Source organism: Triticum dicoccoides, chromosome 6B, assembly GCF_002162155.2.
Source record: "Triticum dicoccoides isolate Atlit2015 ecotype Zavitan chromosome 6B, WEW_v2.0, whole genome shotgun sequence".
In the NCBI taxonomy this organism is placed as follows: domain Eukaryota; kingdom Viridiplantae; phylum Streptophyta; class Magnoliopsida; order Poales; family Poaceae; genus Triticum; species Triticum dicoccoides.
In genome coordinates this window covers 90,901,539-90,914,638 of record NC_041391.1, presented here as the reverse complement: position 1 = coordinate 90,914,638, position 13,100 = coordinate 90,901,539, and positions in this window count along the sequence as shown.

The window sequence follows — 13,100 nt, the reverse complement described above, 5'->3', positions numbered from 1 at the left end:
TTTCCCCTCTAGTGCACCGCAGCGTCGAGCCCGAGCTCGCCCGAACTCCGGCGACCGCCAAAGTCGTCGCCGGCGACGTCTCCGGCCACCCCGAGCTCAACCATCACCACCAAGAGCTGCGGCTCGTTCCCAGGAGCTCGTAGATGCTCTCCGCCTCCCGTTTGGTGGCCGTAACGTGCAAATGCACTTTCTCCGCCGTCTCGGCCTCGCCGGCGTCAAGCCGCCGGCGGGTTAGGCCCCGCTGACCAGGGGTTTGACCCCCCCTGGGTCAATGACATGTGGGCCCGGCCCTGACTAATTCTAGTTTAGGATTAGTTTAAAGTTAATCAATTCTGTTAATTAATCGTGACACTGACAGCAGGGCCCCACCTGCCATTGACACTAAACAGCCCTGGGTCACTGACCAGTGGACCCCACTGGTCAGGTTTGACCTGGAGGCGCCCTGTTGACCTGCTGACGTCAAGGTGATGTCATGCTGACGCATTAAATGATTTTCTGGATTTAAAATAAATCAGAAAATTCCAGAAAATTGTTTAAACTTCAATAAATCATAGAAAATTAACCGTAACTCCAAATGAAATAAATTATATATGAAAAATTATCAGAAAAATTCAAGGAATCCATCTGTACCATTTTCATGCATGTTAGAACTACTTATCACTACTGTTTAGGGCAAATGAAGTGAATGACATTTGAATAATCACATATGGAGTTTGAATTTGAATCTTGTATTCAAACCAACTTCATTTAACTTGTTGCTAGATGCATTAGCCCAAAACACATTCATTTTGCCATGTCATGATCATGCATCATATTGTGCATTGCATTGATTGTGTTTCCTTCTGTGTTGCCGGTATTTGTCCCCTCTCGATAGACGTGATACCGAGGATGTGATCGTTGACACTGATGAAGACTCAATGTTATCTTCAGAAGTGCCAGGCAAGCAAAACCCCCTTGTTCATTCCGATAAAATCCCACTCTCTCGCTCCTGCTCTCTTTTACTACATTAGGACAACACTGATTCATCTGTTACTTGCTGCGGTAGCTGAACCCCTTTATCCTTTGCATGACCTGTCATTGCCACAGTAAATTGATGAAACCCACTAGCATGAGTAGGAGTTGTTTGAGCCCTGTTGTGCCTACTCATTCATGCTTGTTTGTCATGCCTGCTACTGCTTAGAGTTGAGTCAGGTCTGATTCATCGGGGATGAATCAGAGGCGTGTGAACATGTCCCAATGTGCGTGAGCTAAGTGTGCGAACACGATTTGGTAAAGGTAGCGGTGAGAGGCCATGTACGAGTACATGGTGGGTTGTCTCATTGCAGCCGTCCCCAGGAACTGAGTTCTGTGTTTGTGATCCATGATCAGTTACTACCACACATTGGGCTCCGGGCGCTCCAAGCTCTCTCGACTTATTAATCAACTTGATCTCTGTCCAGGAGTTGCAACTAGTTTCTGGTGTTTGTAGGTAGTGTTAGTAGTCTACCAAGTGGCACCCGGTACAGGTGGGCTTGGGACAGACTAGGCACCGTGGCACGGTGTACCAAGTGGCACCCGGTTGGTGGGCTTGGGAACCCTGCACACATCGTTTGGGGCCGTAAGCGACACCCCGGCCGGATCTCCTTGCGGATGGAACCTGAATAGGCGATAAACCTGGACTAGAGACTTGTTCGGTTAGTTAGGTCGTGGCCGACTCCCTCGCCCGGCTTCCGCTTGAAGGTTGCCGAGGTACATGACGTGTACAGGGCGATAAGTGGCGAAAGCGTGTGTGAAGAGGTACACCCCTGCAGGGTTAACATCATCTATTCGAATAGCCGGATTCCTCGGATATGGAAACGTGGACCCCTTGTACAGTTCATAGACAATTGAAAGTGGATACTCTAAAATACGCAAGATAAGCGTGAGTGCTATGGATGGCGTTCTCGTAGGGAGACGGGAGCGGATCCATAGTGGTGTATTGGTTGGTGAATATGTGGACTCATGTGCGCCACCTCAAAAGAGTTACTTGCAGTCGTAGTTCAGGATAGCCACAGAGTCAAAGCTGGCTTGCTACAGTTAACCCCCACCACCCCCTTTGTTGATAATGATGCATATGTAGTTAGTTCTGATGTAAGTCTTGCTGGGTACATTTGTACTCACGTTTGCCTATTTTATGTTTTTGCAGAGAGACTTCAGTCTCACTAGTAATTCCGCGTGGTCTTCCACGTTTAGCTTGATACCTCAGCTACGTTCTTGTGCCCTCGGCAGGATCTGATAGATAGTCAGGCTTCTCAGCCTTTTTCATTTATAGATGTCTGTACCCAGACATGATAGCTTCCGCTTGTGCTTTGACTTGTATGCTCTGATTGTTGGGTCATGAGACCCATGTTTGTAATATCTCGCTCCCCGGAGTCTATTGAATAATTACTTGAGTCGTAGAGTCATGTTGTGATGGCATGTTGTGTTTGCACATATCGAGCATATTGTGTGTATGTTATTGAAATGCTTGGTATGTGTGGGATCTGACCATCTAGTTGTTTATCTTCAGTAGCCTCTCTTACCGGGAAATGTCTCCTAGTGTTTCCAACGAGCCATGGTAGCTTGCTACTGCTCCGGAACACTTAGGCTGGCCGGCATGTGTCCTTCTTCATTCCGGTGTCTGTCCCTTCGGGGAAATGTCACGCTTTGTGTGCCGGAGTCCTGTTAGCCCGCTACAGCCCGGTTTACCGGAGTCCTGCTAGCCCAGTGCTACAGCCCGGACCCACTTGCTGATGACCGACATGTTCGAAGCTGGGTCATGGATGCCTGTCCCTGTAAGTCTGTGCCACTTTGGGTTTACGACTAGTCATGTCAGCCCGGGCTCCTTATCACATGGATGCTAGCGACACTATCATATACGTGAGCCAAAAGGCGCAAACGGTCCCGGGCAAAGGTAAGGCGACACCCGTGGGGATACCGTGCGTGAGGCCGCAAAGTGATATGAGGTGTTACCGGCTAGATCGATGTGACATCGAGTCGGGGTCCTGACAGCGTTGGTATCAGAGCTTGACTGCCTGTAGGATTACCAAGCCAAACTGGTCGAAGTTGAGTCTAGAAATTCTTTAGTTATATAAGGGAATTGATTGTGGGATGGAACGTAAGGCTCTTTTTACTCCTTATACCTCATGGCCTTCTGATCTGAGTCATCATCTTCTCTTCTACGGGGATTAAGAACTAGGTCTTCTCATCTTTCTATCAGGATCACGTGTTACTAATCCGTAGACTTATAAGATTGTTGGATTAGGCCTTAGTTCAGTTTCTACCTCTGTATGTTAATTGCTGATCTCGAAACCTTGATATTGTGCTTCTGAGTGGTTATGCCACCATTTTTGTGAATGTCTCAAATCTTTTCTGAGCGTTTACAGCCGTTATGCTGTCCGAGTCATCCCAGGTTTCTAAATAGTCGGATGCATTTGCAAATCCCTTCCTCCTGTTTCCGATGTGCCTTTGGTCAGATTAATCACACAAATCAGTGAGTTGAGGTACTTTACTGCCTCGACCTTTATGTTGGAGTTACTACTATGACCCTAGGTGTCTTAGGGGATCATCTAGTAATTTAGCCATGATTTGTGTTCCCAGTGTGATGATTCTGGCCATCATCCTCGAAAGCATCCCGTGATGCCATTTAGTTAGTAGGTATTCTACTCCTGGGTTCTGAACACGAGATTCACTCTACTTATTTCGTGTTGATAGTGTTTGCTAGTTCCTTTAGGATATTAGTAACCTTTGCGATAGTCCTTAAGGTCCGTGGTATCTTTTTCTTCCAAATACCATGAACTACTTATGGCAGAAGTTCCTCGTTGAACTGAAATATCACAACAGGATTATTCTTGATGAGTTCTCCGTTATATATTGTGACTCTGCCAGATCTACTTTTCTGCATGGGTTATCCGGAAGAAACATGTGGAATTCGTTCGACATACCAATCTATGCATCCACAACTCAGAAAATTATATATTCCTTTGAGTTGTTCTCTTTAGTTGTCTTCTGACCCTCGTCCATCAATTGATAGTCAAGATTATGTGTGCATTCGTTCATCGATGCCTATTACTCTTGTGGTCCGTCAAGCCATTCTATCGCAGAACGACTAGGAGAAACAAACTCCAGTACCTCTTCCATATCCAGGATTGGGTCAAAGAAGTTGTGCTCCGCAGATCAAATTGCTAATCCAGTCTTTGTTCTGTTCTACCTTGGAGTATTACCATCTTTATATCGGGATTGTTATAGGAATTGCACACCAGCCTATGAACTCTTGGTACAGTGATACTTCTTGCCATCATTAGTCATTCCTCGGTCTTCGTGTTGATGCAACCGGAATACCGACAAATGAATTGTGATGTGTGAAATCAATACGCCTAGCAACCTCGTTGCTGGGTAGTTAAAAGACAATAATTTTATTCTTAATGTGTTGGTTATTGAATCATCATTCTAAGATTGATCGTGCTACCTAGACCATTCTCCTGGTTCACTCCTCGATCGATGAGTTAGGATTATTTCAAATTCTTGCTCTACTGATCATATCGTCTTGCCCTGAAAAGCAAGATTGTTCTCGAGCTTAGTAACATACCGGTGGCTCGTGATTTTCTGAATATCTTCTCAGAAGTATTACCAGGTTGTCACCTGACCGCTATGTTGAGCTCGTGATCAAGTTGGTTTCTTGTGAACCACCTTCTCTCCAAGAATCAGTGTTAGATATCCCTGAGCTAGTTGGTTAAGCTAAACAATAACTTGGAGGGTTGGAAGATAAAAGCTTGCCTGACTTAGTTCGTTCCAAAGGGATATTCTTGTGTAGTGTGTGTTGAAGAAAGATGATATCTTCATCGATTGGTTCCTGTGATCAGTTGCTGGACCTATTGTCTTATCAATCCTTTGATTTGAGTGTGGGCTACCGTCAAATCAAGTCAGAACCAACGATGTTCGTAATGTTGTCTTCCTCGTGGTTGATCCCTCGAGCATACACCATTATATCTTTTGGGTCTGACCAATGCTATCACCGTGTTCACACGATGGTGGAAGTCCAGTGATATGGAAATTCCGATGAGTTGTTGTTGAGCCCATTGACAACATTCTTATCTCCTCCATGATGTTGTTGAACATTAAGTTAGTGTTGGAAACTTTTGAAAGCATTTTCTTCATGCCCCGTTCATGAAGTATATGTTTGGATAAAAGAAGTGACTTCCTATGATTCACGTGCATTTGATGTAAGTTGCCGACGTGAATTCGAGAAAGCATGTTTTTGCCTCCTCTGGAACCATCCCAAGTCAGTTATGCACGTGCGAAGTATTCTGTGGTTTGATAGACTGATCATCTTCATTCCATATGTGTATCCTAGCACATCAAGCCACCGACTGATTTGTTCAAGGAGAAGGAGTATCTTCATAAGAGCTAATCCGGACTTATGAAAGAACTTCGATATCCTCGATGATGGCTCCCAACCAGAACTCGGTAGTGTTTTATTGTAAGACTACCAGGTGGGCATGCTTGTCTGGGACAACGTGTTCACATGTTTGTAGCAGAACCAGCTCATGTTTTGGAGCTTGCTATCGTAGTTCATTTCCCGAGAATCTTGCAACGTCATCTCGTCGATTTGTGTTGCAAACTTTCATTTTTCTTCCTAGACTCGATGAGTCTGGAATATCCTGACACCAACCAGATCTGAGTCTCAGGCAGATATGATGGTTGGAACATTTCCCAAGAACTATAATATTGGTCCCTCGATAACTGGTAAAGTGGATGTCGTGGCCAACACACCCAGCCGGAAGACCTATTATTGTAGTATCTTGGTTGAGGAAGTTAGCCACCTCCCCATAAGGATTTCGTAGGATTTACCTCCGTAACTGTTCCTTATGGATTCTATTGCTCCCGAAGTCCGACCTTTTACTTGATGTTCTAGATATCAAACCATATCTATGGGTGTATTACGCTAGCACATTAAGGAGATCATTAGAAGCGGAGTGTTGAATGTCTTTCGGTCGATTATCCAGATTTCGTCCCCTTGGCCTCGCTAAGGTGAAATCCGAGAAAGTGTTATCCTCCTTTGCATCTGCATCCTCCATCACCATTCATCATGGTAGTAAGTTGTGTTGCCAGGATCCTTGACACGGATGTTGGTAAAACTTTGATGAATATGGAAATGCTCAAGTTCTTGAGAGCACGCACAAGCGCTACGTGTTATCATCGGCACTAACCGAGGTTGCTCTCTGTTTCCTCGGCAATGCTATGATCTTTCAAACATAGAATCCACTCTCCTTGTTGGGTTTTTCCCCAGTTACCAGAATCATTCCCAGCATTTGCATTTTGTTCCTAGCTTGCACCGCCAATGTGCCATTCTACCATGGGTCTCTTCCATCTCCGGTGATAAGCAAATTCATCCATTACGTTGTCTTCAACAAGGTAATCCACATCATCCAAGTCCGAGTATGCCATTCTACCGACCCCGCCAATCGATTGCTGTGATTTGCCTTAGGCTGATATAGAGAGTCTCAGTGATCTCTATATCAAAGGTAATTCTTTTTGCCACTTAATATAATAATCTACGAATCACCCTTCTCCAGGATGTTTCGTCGTGGTGTCATGGCAACTCAACTCCTCGCTACGTGGACAATCGTTTACCACCTTCTTAAGTGTGGAATTGTTGTCCACCTAGTGAACCTTCGTCATCCGTTTCTTCCACCCCTCTTGATGTGTATCTCGTGTCTCAACCCGAGAGATGGTCCTATGTCTCATTCCGTGAGCTGTTCGATCTTCGAGAAGATCGACCCCTCTAGAGTCTCCTTCTTCCCTCCATGTCATGTTGACAGGAATTCTCAGAGCAAGACGACAAGACAAAGATGGTGTTCAAATCAACGTTCATTTGAAGTGCAACCGGGATCGTGAAGATTATACTAGTTTGCGTTCCCCTTTCACCTTACCCTACGCTTGAATCTCGAGGCGAGATTCTTGTTTAGTGGGGGTGAGTTGTCACATCCCTAGCTTCTGGTAATGCACTAGGCTAGACCTCTTGCTGCATCATGTTTAAATTCAAATGAAACTTGAATTGAGGAATTTTCAAAGCCTCAGAAGACCTCTAAAAATAACCAACATTTAAATTTCATCAAATGAGTCCAAGAAAATGTTCCTGTTAATCCATGGAAATATTGGTGAGAGGTAAAATTTAAACCAATATTTTTGGAGTCACAGAGATATTTATTTTGGCCATTTGAATTAATCCGATAGCTATTTTCTTTGGATTTATATTTATTATATATTAAATATGACTCCAATAATTCTGGAAGTTTGTGAGTGGCTTTGTATATATTTTAGCAAGCCACATAAAAATCTACAGAATTTATTTAAATGATTTAGTTGTTAAACTAAATCAAAACAAACAGAACAAAAATAAAACAGAACAGTAAATAAGAAAAAAAAGAGAGAGAGAAGCCCACTTACCTGCAGCCCCACCTAGCGCCCATCTGGCCTAGCACCCGTGCAGCCCAGCCGGCCCGGCTCCTCCCGCGGCCCAGCCCACCTCCTCCTCCCCCTTGTCTTCTTCCTCCTCTGCCAGGAGGACGGACACCGCACGCACGCGCGCACGCGGAGGCCTCCACCTCCTGCTTCACCGTGGCAGCCTCCCTGACCCCCTCGCGACGCCACGAAGACGGCCCCGACCCCCCTCGATCGTCTCTCTCTCTCTGGACCCCCTCCTCCTCCTCTGTTCTTCCTCCCTCTCGTCACCGAACGCACCTGGGAGCGCCGCTCGCCGTAGCCATGACCACGGCCACCCCCTCCCCTCTCCGACGTGCTCCCGAGCTCCTGCACCTCGTCGCCAACCCCCTCACCGAACCACGTGACCGGAAGGGCCCCGAGCAGCCGCCATCGTCATCATCTCCGAGCTTCGGCCCCGGTGCTGTCTCCGTCGAATTCGGCCACTCCGGCGCGCCCCCGAGCCCACTGACCCTCCCTACAGCTCCGCGGTGAGCCTCTGTGCAGAACCCCTCTCTCTCCCCTCGCGTTTGCGAGCTCTAGGCCATAGCCCCGTCGCGGCCGAACTCTGGCCGCCGCTGACCATGGCGCCGCCGTGGCCAGGGCCACCCCAGCTGGCGCCCGAGTATGCTACCAAGTTCGCCGCCCTCCCAGGAGCCTGCAGCGCCCTCCCGTTTCCCCTCTAGTGCACCGCAGCGTCGAGCCCGAGCTCGCCCGAACTCCGGCGACCGCCAAAGTCGTCGCCGGCGACGTCTCCGGCCACCCCGAGCTCAACCATCACCACCAAGAGCTGCGGCTCGTTCCCAGGAGCTCGTAGATGCTCTCCGCCTCCCGTTTGGTGGCCGTAACGTGCAAATGCACTTTCTCCGCCGTCTCGGCCTCGCCGGTGTCAAGCCGCCGGCGGGTTAGGCCCCGCTGACCAGGGGTTTGACCCCCCCTGGGTCAATGACATGTGGGCCCGGCCCTGACTAATTCTAGTTTAGGATTAGTTTAAAGTTAATCAATTCTGTTAATTAATCGTGACACTGACAGCAGGGCCCCACCTGCCATTGACACTAAACAGCCCTGGGTCACTGACCAGTGGACCCCACTGGTCAGGTTTGACCTGGAGGCGCCCTGTTGACCTGCTGACGTCAAGGTGATGTCATGCTGACGCATTAAATGATTTTCTGGATTTAAAATAAATCAGAAAATTCCAGAAAATTGTTTAAACTTCAATAAATCATAGAAAATTAACCGTAACTCCAAATGAAATAAATTATATATGAAAAATTATCAAAAAAATTCAAGGAATCCATCTGTACCATTTTCATGCATGTTAGAACACCTTATCACTACTGTTTAGGGCAAATGAAGTGAATGACATTTGAATAATCACATATGGAGTTTGAATTTGAATCTTGTATTCAAACCAACTTCATTTAACTTGTTGCTAGATGCATTAGCCCAAAACACATTCATTTTGCTATGTCATGATCATGCATCATATTGTGCATTGCATTGATTGTGTTTCCTTCTGTGTTGCCGGTATTTGTCCCCTCTCGATAGACGTGATACCGAGGATGTGATCGTTGACACTGATGAAGACTCAATGTTATCTTCAGAAGTGCCAGGCAAGCAAAACCCCCTTGTTCATTCCGATAAAATCCCACTCTCTCGCTCCTGCTCTCTTTTACTGCATTAGGACAACACCGATTCATCTGTTACTTGCTGCGGTAGCTGAACCCCTTTATCCTTTGCATGACCTGTCATTGCCACAGTAAATAGATGAAACCCACTAGCATGAGTAGGAGTTGTTTGAGCCCTGTTGTGCCTACTCATTCATGCTTGTTTGTCATGCCTGCTACTGCTTAGAGTTGAGTCAGGTCTGATTCATCTAGGATGAATCAGAGGCGTGTGAACATGTCCCAATGTGCGTGAGCTAAGTGTGTGAACATGATTTGGTAAAGGTAGCGGTGAGAGGCCATGTAGGAGTACATGGTGGGTTGTCTCATTGCAGCCGTCCCCAGGAACTGAGTTCTGTGTTTGTGATCCATGATCAGTTACTACCACACATTGGGCTCCGGGCGCTCCAAGCTCTCTCGACTTATTAATCAACTTGATCTCTGTCCAGGAGTTGCAACTAGTTTCTGGTGTTTGTAGGTAGTGTTAGTAGTCTACCAAGTGGCACCCGGTACAGGTGGGCTTGGGACAGACTAGGCACCGTGGCACGGTGTACCAAGTGGCACCCGGTTGGTGGGCTTGGGAACCCTGCACACATCGTTTGGGGCCGTAAGCGACACCCCGGCCGGATCTCCTTGCGGATGGAACCTGAATAGGCGATAAACCTGGACTAGAGACTTGTTCGGTTAGTCAGGTCGTGGCCGACTCCCTCGCCCGGCTTCCGCTTGAAGGTTGCCGAGGTACATGACGTGTACAGGGCGATAAGTGGCGAAAGCGTGTGTGAAGAAGTACACCCCTGCAGGGTTAACATCATCTATTCGAATAGCCGGATTCCTCGGATATGGAAACGTGGACCCCTTGTACAGTTCATAGACAATTGAAAGTGGATACTCTAAAATACGCAAGATAAGCGTGAGTGCTATGGATGGCGTTCTCGTAGGGAGACGGGAGCGGATCCATAGTGGTGTATTGGTTGGTGAATATGTGGACTCGTGTGCGCCACCTCAAAAGAGTTACTTGCAGTCGTAGTTCAGGATAGCCACAGAGTCAAAGCTGGCTTGCTGCAGTTAACCCCCACCACCCCCTTTGTTGATAATGATGCATATGTAGTTAGTTCTGATGTAAGTCTTGCTGGGTACATTTGTACTCACGTTTGCCTATTTTATGTTTTTGCAGAGAGACTTCAGTCTCACTAGTAATTCCGCGTGGTCTTCGACGTTTAGCTTGATACCTCAGCTACGATCTTGTGCCCTCGGCAGGATCTGATAGATAGTCAGGCTTCTCAGCCTTTTTCATTTATAGATGTCTGTACCCAGACATGATAGCTTCCGCTTGTGCTTTGACTTGTATGCTCTGATTGTTGGGTCATGAGACCCATGTTTGTAATATCTCGCTCCCCGGAGTCTATTGAATAATTACTTGAGTCGTAGAGTCATGTTGTGATGCCATGTTGTGTTTGCACATATCGAGCATATTGTGTGTATGTTATTGAAATGCTTGGTATGTGTGGGATCTGACCATCTAGTTGTTTATCTTCAGTAGCCTCTCTTACCGGGAAATGTCTCCTAGTGTTTCCAACGAGCCATGGTAGCTTGCTACTGCTCCGGAACACTTAGGCTGGCCGGCATGTGTCCTTCTTCGTTCCGGTGTCTGTCCCTTCGGGGAAATGTCACGCTTTGTGTGCCGGAGTCCTGTTAGCCCGCTACAGCCCGGTTTACCGGAGTCCTGCTAGCCCAGTGCTACAGCCCGGACCCACTTGCTGATGACCGACACGTTCGAAGCTGGGTCATGGATGCCTGTCCCTGTAAGTCTGTGCCACTTTGGGTTTACGACTAGTCATGTCAGCCCGGGCTCCTTATCACATGGATGCTAGCGACACTATCATATACGTGAGCCAAAAGGCGCAAACGGTCCCGGGCAAAGGTAAGGCGACACCCGTGGGGATACCGTGCGTGGGGCCGCAAAGTGATATGAGGTGTTACCGGCTAGATCGATGTGACATCGAGTCGGGGTCCTGACAGCTGTCCACGGCCTCCAGTAAGCTACAAACACCAGAAACTACTTGCAACTCCTGGACAGAGGACTAGGGTGAATAAGAAGTCGAGCGGGGTCATATTTCAGGGCCCAATGTATGGTAGTAACTGAATCATGGATCACAAACACAGAACTCAGTTCCTGAGGACGGCTACAATGAGACAACCCACCATGTACTCCTACATGGCCTCTCACCGCTACCTTTACCAAATCGTGTTCACACACTTAGCTCACACACAGTAGGACATGTTCACACGCCTCTGATTCATCCCCGATGAATCAGACCTGACTCAACTCTAAGCAGTAGCAGGCATGACAAACAAACATGAATGAGTAGGCACAACAGGGCTCAAACAACTCCTACTCATGCTAGTGGGTTTCATCTATTTACTGTGGCAATGACAGGTCATGCAAAGGATAAAGGGGTTCAGCTACCGCAGCAAGTAACAGATGAATCGGTGTTGTCCTAATGCATTAAAAGAGAGCAGGAGCGCGAGAGTAGGATTGTATCGAAATGAACAAGGGGGGTTTTGCTTGCCTGGCACTTCTGAAGATAACATTGAGTCTTCATCAGTGTCAACGATCACATCATCGGTACACGTCTATCGAGAGGGGACAAATACCGGCAAATACAGAAAAGACACGATCAATGCAATGCACAATATGATGCATGCTATGACATGGCAATATGAATGTGTTTTGGGCTAATGCACCTAAAACCAGATTAAATGAAGTTGGTTTGAATACAAGATTCAAATTCAAACTCCGTATGTGGTTATTTAAATGTCATTCACTTCATTTGCCCTAAACAGTAGTGATAAGTTGTTCTAACATGCATGAAAATGGTACAGATGGATTCCTTGAATTTTTCTGATAATTTTTCATATATAATTTATTTAATTTGCAGTTACGGTTAATTTTCTATGATTTTTAGAAGTTTTAGGCATTTTCTGGAAGTTCCTGGATATTAATAAATCCAGTAATTGAATTAATGCGCCAGCCTGACGTCATCATGACGTCAGCAGGTCAACTGGGCGCCTCCAGGTCAAACCTGACACTGGGACCCACATGTCAGTGTGATTAGCTTAACTAAAATTAATTAAAACTAATCCTAATAGTCAACAGGGCTGGGCCCCACCTGTCATTGACTCAGGAGAGTCAACCGGGGCCCACCCGTGGTCAAAGTCAAAGTCGGCTGCCGGCGTTTAGCCGCCGGCGAGCCCGACGCGGCGGCGAGAGTGGTTTTGGCCACTCCGGCGACCAAATGGGCCGCGGAGGGCATCTAGGAGGAGCTGGGGACAAGCCGAAGCTCCTGGTGGAGTCAGTTGCGCTCGGGGCGGCCGGAATAGGTGCCGACGGCGAGCGAGGCGGCGGCCGGAGCTCGGGTGTGCTCGGTTTCGGCGTTACACGGCACGGCGGGCGCGGCCGATGGGCTCTACGGGATGCTGGGGTCACCAGGAATACCCGGAGGCAACGAGCGCAGGCGGAGAAGCTCGGGAGCACGGAGCTCACCGACCATGGCGGACGGCGGCTTCGGGTGCTCATGGGGCGGCAGCTACAGGGTGCAATCGAAGGGGGAAAAGAGGGAGGGGAGGCGTAGGAGCTCACAGCGGTGCCGTAGGGATGGTTGGCCGGCTCGGGGGCGCGCCGGAGTGGCCGAATCGACGGAGAAGCTCCTCGGCGGCCGGCGAGGGGAAAACGTCGTGGGTGGCGTTCCGGGGCTCTTCTGGTCGCGTGACACGACGAGGAGGTCGAGGGAGGACTGGCGGAGCTTCCTGGGGCGTCGGCGAGGCTAGGGGTGGCCGGTGGCCATGGGTATGGCGACGATGGCGGCGAGCTCCGCTCGGTGGTGTGCGCGAAAGGGAAACAGAGGAGGGAATGGGGTCCAGGGGGAGAGAGGGGAGGTGCAGGGGGCGAGGGCGTCT